We start from the raw sequence: 15,230 nt of genomic DNA on the forward strand, positions 1-15,230 counted from the left end.
ATCGTATACCCATCACACCCACTGTAATCCCATCACAACCACTGTATACCCATCACACCAACTGTATACCCATCAAACCCACTGCAAACCCAGCAACCCCAGTGTAAACTCATCACACCCACTGTAAACCCATCACACCCACTGTAAAGCCATTACACCCACTGTAAACCCATCACACCCAATGTATGTCCATCACACCCACTGTAAAGCCATGGCACACCCACTGTAAACCAATCACACACCCACTGTAAACCCATCACACACTCACCGAAAACCCATCATACACCCACTGTACACCCATCACACCCACTATAAACCCATCACACCCACTGTAAACCCATCATACACCCACTGTAAACCCATCACACACCCTCTATATACCCAGCACACCCACTGTATACCCATCACTCCCACTGCAAACCCATCACACCCACTGTAAACCCATCACACCCAGTGTAAACCCATCACACCCACTCTATACCCATCACATCCACTGTAAACCCACCACACACCCAGTGTAAACCCATCACACCCACTGTACACCCATCACACCCACTGTAAAACCATCACACCCACTGTAAACCCATCAGACCCACTGTAAACCCATCACACCCACTGTAAACCCACCACACACCCAGTGTAAACCCATCACACCCACTGTATACCCATCACACCCACCGTGTACCCATCACACCCACTGTATACCCATCACACCCACTGTATACCCATCAGACCCACTGTAAATCCATCACACGCACTGTAAACCAACCACACCCGGAACACCCACTGTATACCCGTCACACACACTGTATACTCGTCACCCCCACTGTATACCCTTCACATGCCCATTGTATACCCATCAAACCCACTATATAATCGTCACACCTACTTTATTCCCCTCAAACCCACTGTATGCACTTCACACACCCATTGTATACCACACACCCACTGAATATACGTCACATCCAATGTATACCTATCACACCCACTGTGTACCCACCACACCCACTGTATACTGTTCACACGCCCACTGAATACTCACCACACCCATTGTATACCCATCACACCCACTATCCACTCGCCACACCCACTGTAAACCCATAACACACCCACTGTAAACCCATCGCACCCACTGCAAACCCATCACACACCCACTGTAAACCCATCACACCCACTGTAAACGCATCACACCCACTATAAACCCATCACACCCACTGTATACGCATCACACCCACTGTAAACACACCACACAGCCACCGTAAACCCATCACACCCACTGTATACCCATCACACCCACTGTAAACCCATCACACCCACTGTAAACCCATCACAACCACTGTATACCCATCACACCCATCGTATACCCATCAAACCCACTGTAAACCCATCACACCTACTGTAAACCCATCACGCCAACTGTGTACCCATCAAACCCACTGCAAACCCAGTGTAAACCCATCACACCCACTGTAAACCCATTACACCCACTGTAAACCCATCACACATTCACTGTAAACCCATCACACACCCACTGTAAACCCATCACACCCACTGTAAACCCATCACACACCCACTGTAAACCCATCACACCCACTGTAAACCCTTCACACACCCACTGTAAACCCATCACACACCCACTGTAAACCCATCACACCCACTGTAAACCAACCACACCCGGAACACCCACTGTATACCCGTCACACACACTGTATACCCGCCACACCCACTGTATACCCGTCGCACACCCACTGTGTATCCGTCACACACTCGCTGTATACCCGCCAACCCACTGTATACCCATTACATACCCGCTGTATATCCGACAACCCATTATTTACCCATCACATCCACTTTATGCACACCACACGCACTGTATACACATCACCACCACTGTATACTTGTCATACACCCAATGTATACCCACCACACTCACTGTATACCTGCCAACCCACTGTATACCCGCCACACCCACTGTGTACCCGTTGCACCCACTGTATACCCGCCACACCCACTGTATATCCATCACACTCCGACTGTATACCCATCACACATCCACTGTATACCCATCACTTCCACTGTATACCCATCACACCCACCGTATACCCATCAAACCCACTGTAAACCCATCACACCCACTGCAAACCCATCACACCCACTATATACCCATCACACCCACTGTAAACCCATCACACACTAACCGAAAACCCATCATACACCCACTGTACACCCATCACACCCACTATAAATCCATCACACCCACTGTAAACCCATCATACACCCACTGTAAACCCATCACACACCCACTATAAACCCAGCACACCCTCTGTAAACTTATCACACCCACTGTAAACCCATAACACCCACTGAAAATCCATCACACGCCCACTGTAAATCCATCACAAACCCACTGTAAACCCATCATACCCACTGTAAACCCATCACACCCACTGTAAACCCATCGCACCCACTGTATACCCATTACACCCACTGTAAACCCACCACATACCCACCGTAAACCTATCACACCCACTGTATACCCATCACACCCGCTGTAAACACATCACACCCACTGTAAACCCATCATACCGACTGTATACCCATCAAACCCACTGCAAACCCAGTGTAAACCCATCATACCCACTCTATACCCATCACATCCACTGTATATGCAAGAAACACACCGTAAACCCATCACACCCACTGTAAACCCATCACACCCATCGTATACCCATCACACCCACTGTAAACCCATCACAACCACTGTATACCCATCACACCCACTGTAAAGCCATTACACCCACTGTAAACCCATCACACCCAATGTATGTCCATCACACCCACTGTAAAGCCATGGCACACTCACTGTAAACCAATCACGCACCCACTGTAAACCCATCACACACTCACCGAAAACCCATCATACACCCACTGTACACCCATCACACCCACTATAAACCCATCACACCCACTATAAACCCATCATACACCCAATGTAAACCCATCACACACCCACTATATACCCAGCACACCCACTGTATACCCATCACACCCACTGCAAACCCATCACACCCACTGTAAACCCATCACACCCATTGTAAACCCATCACACCCACTCTATTCCCATCACATCCACTGTAAACCCATCACAAACCCAATGTAAACCCATTACACCCACTGTATACACATCACACCCACTGTATACCCATCAAACCCACTGCAAACCCAGTGTAAACTCATCACACCCACTGTATACCCATCGCACCCACTGTATATGCAACAAACCCACTGTAAACCCATCACACCCACTGTATACCCATCACACCCACTGTAAACCCATCACACCCACTGTAAACCCATCACACCCAACGTATACCCATCAAACCCACTGTAACCCCATCACACCCACTGTAAACCCATCACTCCGACTGTATACCCATCACACCCACTGTAAACCCATCACACATTCACTGTAAACCCATCACACACCCACTGTAAACCCATCACACCCACTGTAAAGCCATTACACCCACTGTAAACCCATCACACCCAATGTCTGTCCATCACACCCACTGTATAGCCATGGCACACCCACTGTAAACCAATCACACACCCACTGTAAACCCATCACACACTCACCGAAAACCCATCACACCCACTATAACCCCATCACACTCACTGTAAACCCATCATACACCCACTGTAAACCCATCACATACCCACTATAAACCCAGCACACCCTCTGTAAACTCATCACACCCACCGTAAACCCATAACACCCACTGAAAATTCATCACACGCCCACTGTAAACCCGGCACACACCCACTGTAAACCCATCATACCCACTGTAAACCCATCACACCCACTGTAAACCCATCACACCCACGGTATACCCATCACACCCACTGTAAACCCACCACATACCCACCGTAAACCTATCACACCCACTGTATACCCATCACACCCACTGTAAACACATCACACCCACTGTAAACCCATCATACCGACGGTATACCCATCAAACCCACTGCAAACCCAGTGTAAACCCATCATACCCACTGCATACCCATCACATCCACTGTATATGCAGGAAACACACCGTAAACCCATCTCACCCACCGTAAACCCATCACACCCATCGTATACCCATCACACCCACTGTAAACCCATCACAACCACTGTATACCCATCACACCAACTGTATACCCATCAAACCCACTGCAAACCCAGCAACCCCAGTGTAAACCCATCACACCCACTGTAAACCCATCACACCCACTGTAAAGCCATTACACCCACTGTAAACCCATCACACCCAATGTATGTCCTTCACACCCACTGTAAAGCCATGGCAAACCCACTGTAAACCAATCACACACCCACTGTAAACACATCACACACTCACCGAAAACCCATCATACACCCACTGTACACCCATCACACCCACTATATACCCATCACATCCACTGTAAACCCATCACACCCAGTGTAAACCCATCACACCCACTCTATACCCATCACATCCACTGTAAACCCATCACACACCCAATGTAAACCCATTACACCCACTGTATACACATCACACCCACTGTATACCCATCAAACCCACTGCAAACCCAGCAAACCCATCACACCCACTGTATACCCATCACACCCACTGTATATGCAACAAACCCACTGTAAACCCATCACACCCACTGTATACCCATCACACCCACTGTAAACCCATCACACCCACTGTAAACCCATCACACCCAACGTATACCCATCAAACCCACTGTAACCCCATCACATCCACTGTAAACCCATCACTCCGACTGTATACCCATCACACCCACTGTAAACCCTTCACACACCCACTGTAAACCCATCACACACCCACTGTAAACCCATCACACCCGGAACACCCACTGTATACCCGTCACACCCACTGTATACCTGCCACACCCACTGTATACCCGTCGCACACCCCCTGTGTATCCGTCACACACCCGCTGTATACCCGCCAACCCACTGTATACCCATTACACAACCGCTGTATATCCGACAACCCCTTATTTACCCATCACATCCACTTTATGCACGCCACACGCACTGTATACACATCACCACCACTGTATACTTGTCATACACCCAATGTATACCCACCACACTCACTGTATACCTGCCAACCCACTGTATACCCGCCACACCCACTGTGTACCCGTTGCACTCCGACTGTATACCCATCACACATCCACTGTATACCCATCACACCCACTATATACTGTCACACACCCAATGCAAACCCGTCACACCCACTGTGTACCCGCCACACCCACTGTATACCCGCCACACGCCTACTGTATACCCACCAAACCCATTGTATTCCCGTCACACAACTACTGTATGCCCACCAAACCCACTGTATACTCGTCATCCCCACTGTATACCCTTCACACGCCCATTGTATACCCATCACACCCACTGTATAACCGTCACACCTACTTTATTCCCCTCAAACCCACTGTATACACTTCACACACCCACTGTATACCACACACCCACTGAATATACGTCACATCCAGTTTATACCTATCACACCCACTGTGTACCCACCACACCCACTGTATACTGTTCACACGCCCACTGAATACTCGCCACACCCATTGTATACCCATCACACCCACTATACACTCGCCACACCCATTGTAAACCCATAACACACCCACTGTAAACCCATCACACCCACTGCAAACCCATCACACACCCACTGTAAACCCATCACACCCACTGTATACCCATCACACCCACTGTAAACCCATCACACCCACTGTAAACCCATCACAACCACTGTATACCCATCACACCAACTGTATACCCATCAAACCCACTGCAAACCCAGCAACCCCAGTGTAAACCCATCATACCCATTTTAAACCCACCACACCCACTGTAAAGCCATTACACCCACTGTAAACCCATCACACCCAATGTATGTCCATCACACCCACTGTAAAGCCATGGCACACCCACTGTAAACCAATCACACACCCACTGTAAACCCATCATACACTCACCAAAAACCCATCATACACCCACTGTACACCCATCACACCCACTATAAACCCATCACACCCACTGTAAACCCATCACAACCACTGTATACCCATCACACCAACTGTATACCCATCAAACCCACTGCAAACCCAGCAACCCCAATGTAAACCCATCACACCCACTGTAAACCCATCACACCCACTGTAAAGCCATTACACCCACTGTAAACCCATCACACCCAATGTATGTCCATCACACCCACTGTAAAGCCATGGCACACCCACTGTAAACCCATCACACACTCACCGAAAACCCATCATACACCCACTGTACACCCATCACACCCACTATAAACCCATCACACCCACTGTAAACCCATCATACACCCACTGTAAACCCATCACACACCCACTATAAACCCAGCACACCCTCTGTAAACTCAACACACCCACTGTAAACCCATAACACCCACTGAAAATCCATCACACGCCCACTGTAAACCCATCACACACCCACTGTAAACCCATCACACCCACTGTAAACCCATCACACCCACTGTAAACCCATCACACCCACTGTATACCCATCACACCCACTGTAAACCCACCACATACCCACCGTAAACCTATCACACCCACTGTATACCCATCACACCCACTGTAAACACATCACACCCACTGTAAACCCATCATACTGACTGTATACCCATCAAACCCACTGCAAACCCAGTGTAAACCCATCATACCCACTCTATACCCATCACATCCACTGTATATGCAAGAAACACACCTTAAACCCATCACACCCACCGTAAACCCATCACACCCATCGTATACCCATCACACCCACTGTAATCCCATCACAACCACTGTATACCCATCACACCAACTGTATACCCATCAAACCCACTGCAAACCCAGCAACCCCAGTGTAAACTCATCACACCCACTGTAAACCCATCACACCCACTGTAAAGCCATTACACCCACTGTAAACCCATCACACCCAATGTATGTCCATCACACCCACTGTAAAGCCATGGCACACCCACTGTAAACCAATCACACACCCACTGTAAACCCATCACACACTCACCGAAAACCCATCATACACCCACTGTACACCCATCACACCCACTATAAACCCATCACACCCACTGTAAACCCATCATACACCCACTGTAAACCCATCACACACCCTCTATATACCCAGCACACCCACTGTATACCCATCACTCCCACTGCAAACCCATCACACCCACTGTAAACCCATCACACCCAGTGTAAACCCATCACACCCACTCTATACCCATCACATCCACTGTAAACCCACCACACACCCACTGTAAACCCATCACACCCACTGTAAACCCACCACACACCCAGTGTAAACCCATCACACCCACTGTATACCCATCACACCCACCGTGTACCCATCACACCCACTGTATACCCATCACACCCACTGTATACCCATCAGACCCACTGTAAATCCATCACACGCACTGTAAACCAACCACACCCGGAACACCCACTGTATACCCGTCACACACACTGTATACTCGTCACCCCCACTGTATACCCTTCACATGCCCATTGTATACCCATCAAACCCACTATATAATCGTCACACCTACTTTATTCCCCTCAAACCCACTGTATGCACTTCACACACCCATTGTATACCACACACCCACTGAATATACGTCACATCCAATGTATACCTATCACACCCACTGTGTACCCACCACACCCACTGTATACTGTTCACACGCCCACTGAATACTCACCACACCCATTGTATACCCATCACACCCACTATCCACTCGCCACACCCACTGTAAACCCATAACACACCCACTGTAAACCCATCGCACCCACTGCAAACCCATCACACACCCACTGTAAACCCATCACACCCACTGTAAACGCATCACACCCACTATAAACCCATCACACCCACTGTATACGCATCACACCCACTGTAAACCCACCACACAGCCACCGTAAACCCATCACACCCACTGTATACCCATCACACCCACTGTAAACCCATCACACCCACTGTAAACCCATCACAACCACTGTATACCCATCACACCCATCGTATACCCATCAAACCCACTGTAAACCCATCACACCTACTGTAAACCCATCACGCCAACTGTGTACCCATCAAACCCACTGCAAACCCAGTGTAAACCCATCACACCCACTGTAAACCCATTACACCCACTGTAAACCCATCACACATTCACTGTAAACCCATCACACACCCACTGTAAACCCATCACACCCACTGTAAACCCATCACACACCCACTGTAAACCCATCACACCCACTGTAAACCCTTCACACACCCACTGTAAACCCATCACACACCCACTGTAAACCCATCACACCCACTGTAAACCAACCACACCCGGAACACCCACTGTATACCCGTCACACACACTGTATACCCGCCACACCCACTGTATACCCGTCGCACACCCACTGTGTATCCGTCACACACTCGCTGTATACCCGCCAACCCACTGTATACCCATTACATACCCGCTGTATATCCGACAACCCATTATTTACCCATCACATCCACTTTATGCACACCACACGCACTGTATACACATCACCACCACTGTATACTTGTCATACACCCAATGTATACCCACCACACTCACTGTATACCTGCCAACCCACTGTATACCCGCCACACCCACTGTGTACCCGTTGCACCCACTGTATACCCGCCACACCCACTGTATATCCATCACACTCCGACTGTATACCCATCACACATCCACTGTATACCCATCACTTCCACTGTATACCCATCACACCCACCGTATACCCATCAAACCCACTGTAAACCCATCACACCCACTGTAAACCCATCACACCCACTATATACCCATCACACCCACTGTAAACCCACCACACACCCACTGCAAACCCAGCAAACCCAGTGTAAACCCATCACACCCACTGTAAACCCATCACACCCACTGTAAAGCCATTACACCCACTGTAAACCCATCACACCCAATGTATGTCCATCACACCCACTGTAAAGCCATGGCACACCCACTGTAAACCAATCACACACCCACTGTAAACCCATCACACACTAACCGAAAACCCATCATACACCCACTGTACACCCATCACACCCACTATAAATCCATCACACCCACTGTAAACCCATCATACACCCACTGTAAACCCATCACACACCCACTATAAACCCAGCACACCCTCTGTAAACTTATCACACCCACTGTAAACCCATAACACCCACTGAAAATCCATCACACGCCCACTGTAAACCCATCACAAACCCACTGTAAACCCATCATACCCACTGTAAACCCATCACACCCACTGTAAACCCATCGCACCCACTGTATACCCATTACACCCACTGTAAACCCACCACATACCCACCGTAAACCTATCACACCCACTGTATACCCATCACACCCGCTGTAAACACATCACACCCACTGTAAACCCATCATACCGACTGTATACCCATCAAACCCACTGCAAACCCAGTGTAAACCCATCATACCCACTCTATACCCATCACATCCACTGTATATGCAAGAAACACACCGTAAACCCATCACACCCACTGTAAACCCATCACACCCATCGTATACCCATCACACCCACTGTAAACCCATCACAACCACTGTATACCCATCACACCCACTGTAAAGCCATTACACCCACTGTAAACCCATCACACCCAATGTATGTCCATCACACCCACTGTAAAGCCATGGCACACCCACTGTAAACCAATCACGCACCCACTGTAAACCCATCACACACTCACCGAAAACCCATCATACACCCACTGTACACCCATCACACCCACTATAAACCCATCACACCCACTATAAACCCATCATACACCCAATGTAAACCCATCACACACCCACTATATACCCAGCACACCCACTGTATACCCATCACACCCACTGCAAACCCATCACACCCACTGTAAACCCATCACACCCATTGTAAACCCATCACACCCACTCTATTCCCATCACATCCACTGTAAACCCATCACAAACCCAATGTAAACCCATTACACCCACTGTATACACATCACACCCACTGTATACCCATCAAACCCACTGCAAACCCAGTGTAAACTCATCACACCCACTGTATACCCATCGCACCCACTGTATATGCAACAAACCCACTGTAAACCCATCACACCCACTGTATACCCATCACACCCACTGTAAACCCATCACACCCACTGTAAACCCATCACACCCAACGTATACCCATCAAACCCACTGTAACCCCATCACACCCACTGTAAACCCATCACTCCGACTGTATACCCATCACACCCACTGTAAACCCATCACACATTCACTGTAAACCCATCACACACCCACTGTAAACCCATCACACCCACTGTAAAGCCATTACACCCACTGTAAACCCATCACACCCAATGTCTGTCCATCACACCCACTGTATAGCCATGGCACACCCACTGTAAACCAATCACACACCCACTGTAAACCCATCACACACTCACCGAAAACCCATCACACCCACTATAACCCCATCACACTCACTGTAAACCCATCATACACCCACTGTAAACCCATCACATACCCACTATAAACCCAGCACACCCTCTGTAAACTCATCACACCCACCGTAAACCCATAACACCCACTGAAAATTCATCACACGCCCACTGTAAACCCGGCACACACCCACTGTAAACCCATCATACCCACTGTAAACCCATCACACCCACTGTAAACCCATCACACCCACGGTATACCCATCACACCCACTGTAAACCCACCACATACCCACCGTAAACCTATCACACCCACTGTATACCCATCACACCCACTGTAAACACATCACACCCACTGTAAACCCATCATACCGACGGTATACCCATCAAACCCACTGCAAACCCAGTGTAAACCCATCATACCCACTGCATACCCATCACATCCACTGTATATGCAGGAAACACACCGTAAACCCATCTCACCCACCGTAAACCCATCACACCCATCGTATACCCATCACACCCACTGTAAACCCATCACAACCACTGTATACCCATCACACCAACTGTATACCCATCAAACCCACTGCAAACCCAGCAACCCCAGTGTAAACCCATCACACCCACTGTAAACCCATCACACCCACTGTAAAGCCATTACACCCACTGTAAACCCATCACACCCAATGTATGTCCTTCACACCCACTGTAAAGCCATGGCAAACCCACTGTAAACCAATCACACACCCACTGTAAACACATCACACACTCACCGAAAACCCATCATACACCCACTGTACACCCATCACACCCACTATATACCCATCACATCCACTGTAAACCCATCACACCCAGTGTAAACCCATCACACCCACTCTATACCCATCACATCCACTGTAAACCCATCACACACCCAATGTAAACCCATTACACCCACTGTATACACATCACACCCACTGTATACCCATCAAACCCACTGCAAACCCAGCAAACCCATCACACCCACTGTATACCCATCACACCCACTGTATATGCAACAAACCCACTGTAAACCCATCACACCCACTGTATACCCATCACACCCACTGTAAACCCATCACACCCACTGTAAACCCATCACACCCAACGTATACCCATCAAACCCACTGTAACCCCATCACATCCACTGTAAACCCATCACTCCGACTGTATACCCATCACACCCACTGTAAACCCTTCACACACCCACTGTAAACCCATCACACACCCACTGTAAACCCATCACACCCGGAACACCCACTGTATACCCGTCACACCCACTGTATACCTGCCACACCCACTGTATACCCGTCGCACACCCCCTGTGTATCCGTCACACACCCGCTGTATACCCGCCAACCCACTGTATACCCATTACACAACCGCTGTATATCCGACAACCCCTTATTTACCCATCACATCCACTTTATGCACGCCACACGCACTGTATACACATCACCACCACTGTATACTTGTCATACACCCAATGTATACCCACCACACTCACTGTATACCTGCCAACCCACTGTATACCCGCCACACCCACTGTGTACCCGTTGCACTCCGACTGTATACCCATCACACATCCACTGTATACCCATCACACCCACTATATACTGTCACACACCCAATGCAAACCCGTCACACCCACTGTGTACCCGCCACACCCACTGTATACCCGCCACACGCCTACTGTATACCCACCAAACCCATTGTATTCCCGTCACACAACTACTGTATGCCCACCAAACCCACTGTATACTCGTCATCCCCACTGTATACCCTTCACACGCCCATTGTATACCCATCACACCCACTGTATAACCGTCACACCTACTTTATTCCCCTCAAACCCACTGTATACACTTCACACACCCACTGTATACCACACACCCACTGAATATACGTCACATCCAGTTTATACCTATCACACCCACTGTGTACCCACCACACCCACTGTATACTGTTCACACGCCCACTGAATACTCGCCACACCCATTGTATACCCATCACACCCACTATACACTCGCCACACCCATTGTAAACCCATAACACACCCACTGTAAACCCATCACACCCACTGCAAACCCATCACACACCCACTGTAAACCCATCACACCCACTGTATACCCATCACACCCACTGTAAACCCATCACACCCACTGTAAACCCATCACAACCACTGTATACCCATCACACCAACTGTATACCCATCAAACCCACTGCAAACCCAGCAACCCCAGTGTAAACCCATCATACCCATTTTAAACCCACCACACCCACTGTAAAGCCATTACACCCACTGTAAACCCATCACACCCAATGTATGTCCATCACACCCACTGTAAAGCCATGGCACACCCACTGTAAACCAATCACACACCCACTGTAAACCCATCATACACTCACCAAAAACCCATCATACACCCACTGTACACCCATCACACCCACTATAAACCCATCACACCCACTGTAAACCCATCACAACCACTGTATACCCATCACACCAACTGTATACCCATCAAACCCACTGCAAACCCAGCAACCCCAATGTAAACCCATCACACCCACTGTAAACCCATCACACCCACTGTAAAGCCATTACACCCACTGTAAACCCATCACACCCAATGTATGTCCATCACACCCACTGTAAAGCCATGGCACACCCACTGTAAACCCATCACACACTCACCGAAAACCCATCATACACCCACTGTACACCCATCACACCCACTATAAACCCATCACACCCACTGTAAACCCATCATACACCCACTGTAAACCCATCACACACCCACTATAAACCCAGCACACCCTCTGTAAACTCAACACACCCACTGTAAACCCATAACACCCACTGAAAATCCATCACACGCCCACTGTAAACCCATCACACACCCACTGTAAACCCATCACACCCACTGTAAACCCATCACACCCACTGTAAACCCATCACACCCACTGTATACCCATCACACCCACTGTAAACCCACCACATACCCACCGTAAACCTATCACACCCACTGTATACCCATCACACCCACTGTAAACACATCACACCCACTGTAAACCCATCATACTGACTGTATACCCATCAAACCCACTGCAAACCCAGTGTAAACCCATCATACCCACTCTATACCCATCACATCCACTGTATATGCAAGAAACACACCTTAAACCCATCACACCCACCGTAAACCCATCACACCCATCGTATACCCATCACACCCACTGTAATCCCATCACAACCACTGTATACCCATCACACCAACTGTATACCCATCAAACCCACTGCAAACCCAGCAACCCCAGTGTAAACTCATCACACCCACTGTAAACCCATCACACCCACTGTAAAGCCATTACACCCACTGTAAACCCATCACACCCAATGTATGTCCATCACACCCACTGTAAAGCCATGGCACACCCACTGTAAACCAATCACACACCCACTGTAAACCCATCACACACTCACCGAAAACCCATCATACACCCACTGTACACCCATCACACCCACTATAAACCCATCACACCCACTGTAAACCCATCATACACCCACTGTAAACCCATCACACACCCTCTATATACCCAGCACACCCACTGTATACCCATCACTCCCACTGCAAACCCATCACACCCACTGTAAACCCATCACACCCAGTGTAAACCCATCACACCCACTCTATACCCATCACATCCACTGTAAACCCACCACACACCCACTGTAAACCCATCACACCCACTGTAAACCCACCACACACCAGTGTAAACCCATCACACCCACTGTATACCCATCACACCCACCGTGTACCCATCACACCCACTGTATACCCATCACACCCACTGTATACCCATCAGACCCACTGTAAATCCATCACACGCACTGTAAACCAACCACACCCGGAACACCCACTGTATACCCGTCACACACACTGTATACTCGTCACCCCCACTGTATACCTTCACATGCCCATTGTATACCCATCAAACCCACTATATAATCGTCACACCTACTTTATTCCCCTCAAACCCACTGTATGCACTTCACACACCCATTGTATACCACACACCCACTGAATATACGTCACATCCAATGTATACCTATCACACCCACTGTGTACCCACCACACCCACTGTATACTGTTCACACGCCCACTGAATACTCACCACACCCATTGTATACCCATCACACCCACTATCCACTCGCCACACCCACTGTAAACCATAACACACCCACTGTAAACCCATCGCACCCACTGCAAACCCATCACACACCCACTGTAAACCCATCACACCCACTGTAAACGCATCACACCCACTATAAACCCATCACACCCACTGTATACGCATCACACCCACTGTAAACCCACCACACAGCCACCGTAAACCCATCACACCCACTGTATACCCATCACACCCACTGTAAACCCATCACACCCACTGTAAACCCATCACAACCACTGTATACCCATCACACCCATCGTATACCCATCAAACCCACTGTAAACCCATCACACCTACTGTAAACCCCCCATCACGCCAACTGTGTACCCATCAAACCCACTGCAAAACCCAGTGTAAACCCATCACACCCCACTGTAAA

The sequence above is a fragment of the Cetorhinus maximus genome, chromosome 24 (genome assembly GCF_964194155.1).
Source record: "Cetorhinus maximus chromosome 24, sCetMax3.hap1.1, whole genome shotgun sequence".
Lineage (NCBI taxonomy): Eukaryota > Metazoa > Chordata > Chondrichthyes > Lamniformes > Cetorhinidae > Cetorhinus > Cetorhinus maximus.